Below are 2,528 nucleotides of genomic sequence, written 5' to 3'. Positions count from 1 at the left end.
AGTATCAGATTCTTGAGCCATGAGCAGCCAAATTTAAGTTTGGTAACACTACCATATGTTCTTAGTTTTTCTTTTACCCTCTATCAACAGAAACCTTTAAAGTTTTCTTATTTTCTTTCCTGTTAAAGTCTATGAATGTCCATATTCTATTATGATGAAGATATCTAAGAGAGGTATACAAAACTGCTTTTTTGTTGTGATTGTTCTCAATTACTCTAGGACCCAAATGCTCCCTACACATTCAAGCAAATTCTAATCTTGTTCTTCTTCATAACCTTCCAGTTAGTGGCTGAGTTGGGGATGGGTCTGGCTCTGGATCCTACACATTTCTTCCTCACATTAGCAATTAGTTTGTCCTACAAATGAAAAAAAAAAACTGAATATGAAATACAGTATAATTTAAGATAATAAGAGGAGGAAAAAAGAGATGGAATCAACTAGATAGGGCAATGAACTCATATAATGCCAAAACAATCCATTATTGTTTTTCTACCTTTACTGAAGCAATATAAAAAGCTACACTAACAATTAATGTAACAGCTATTCCAAGCTATAATTTTTAAAGGTACAGAGAAGGAAGTTTTGGTATAAAATATACAATGTAAAAATGTTGAATTTTAAGAAAAGTTAAAATGAGATTCTCACTAGTAAAAAATAAGTGCTGAAAGTAGAATTTTTTTTTTTTTTTTTTAATATTTATCATTTGACAGCCTCGAGTCTTAGCTGTGGTATGTGGGACCTACTTTCCTGACCAGGGATTGAACCCTGGCCCCCTGCACTGGGAGCATGGAATCTTAGCCACTGGACCACCAGGGAAGTCCCCAAAAGTAGAATTTTTTAAATAAGAAAAGCATGAATGTAAGGATTCAGTGCGCCCCTAGTGGCTCAGTGGTAAAGCATCCACCTGCCCTTGGAAGAGATGCAGGAGATGTGAATTTAATCCCTGGGTCTGAAAGTTTCCCTGAAGTAGGAAATGACAACACCCTCCAGTGTTCTTGTTTGGAGAATCTCATGGATAGAGGAGCCTGGTAGGCTACAGTCCCTGGGGTCGCAGTGTTGGACACAACTGAGCATGATGGATGAACACTTTTTTCCTAAGTGACTGACCAGAAGGAAAGAAATTAATCTACAAGCTTCTGGTACTTCGTATCTCTCATAAGCATTTTTAAACTGCTCTTACCTATTTATTTTTTAATGTTGATATTTTGAATTGAATTTTCTAGTCACCCAATGCTCCAAGTTTATTTCCTATGCACTAATTGTGGAGTTGTTACCCATTCCTATTGCAATCAGCTATCTTCCTGCAAGCATTTGGTATCATATTGCATCCCAAGCATTTGACAATAACATGTTTTACTTATTCTTTAGTTTTCCTAACAGTAATAACTAGATTACACTCTTCAGAGTTCATTTCTTTGCAATCTAATAGCATTTGTGTCCAATCCTAATGAACATATTAGTAACTGTACAAAATCTTATTTCTAAAGCAGCAACTTTTTATATTGTTAAATAGTTTAAAAGATGTTTCAAACATAAATTTATAGCAACACTATATTTCAAGCATAAATTTAAATACGGAATGTAATCACAGGGTATATTATGAAAACAAGATATTTTAAAACATAATATTGGATATCACAAATTGAGACAAACATTAGAGTCTCTTGAAGAGATTCCACCACAATTTCTGTATTTTAGTAGTATTTTTTTTAATTAAAATTAGCTTCCAGTTATCATCACATCAAGTTCAGTGAAAAGCTCTGAGAGGAATATTAAGGGACAAATCACACACTAAGGAAAAAGTGAATTACTGGAAACAGAATGTAACAGCCTGAACGTTTAGTAAACATTACAGGGAAACAGATACATGAAGGAAGGGTGAGCAAAGCAAGAAGGACCATGATCTTATCAGAATGAAGAGTGAGACACTCTCCTTTTTGGACTAAGCCGTTCAGTTCAGTTCAGTTCAGTCACTTAGTCATGTCCAACTCTTTGCGACCCCATGAATCACAGCACTCCAGGCCTCCCTGTCCACCACCAACTCCCAGAGCTAACTCAAACTCATGTCCATCCAGCCAGTCGGTGATGCCATCCAGCCATCTCATCCTCTGTCATCCCCTTCTCCTCCTGCCTCCAATCCCTTCCAGTATCAGGGACTTTTTGAATGAGTCAACTCTTCTAATGAGATGGCCAAAGTATTGGAGTTTCAGCTTCAGCATCAGTCTTTCCAATGAACACCCAGGACTGATCTCCTTTAGGATGGACTGGTTGGATCTCCTTGCAGTCCAAGGGACTCTCAAGAGTCTTCTCCAACTAAGCCATTAGGCACCTAAGTAATTCATAGAATCTAAGAGGCACAGGGTTGATTGAAACAGGCTGTCTCAACAGAGATAAATTTTAGTTAAGTTACACTGAAGATAAATATTGGAAACGATCTGCACTTACAATATCAACATAAGTTAATTCAGAATAAGATTCTCTGAGAAAAGTGTTTATAGAAAAAAAAATTTAAAAAACAAACATACAAA

This window comes from Odocoileus virginianus, chromosome 1 (assembly GCF_023699985.2).
Source record: "Odocoileus virginianus isolate 20LAN1187 ecotype Illinois chromosome 1, Ovbor_1.2, whole genome shotgun sequence".
Lineage (NCBI taxonomy): Eukaryota > Metazoa > Chordata > Mammalia > Artiodactyla > Cervidae > Odocoileus > Odocoileus virginianus.
Note: the sequence above shows the minus strand (reverse complement) of the source record.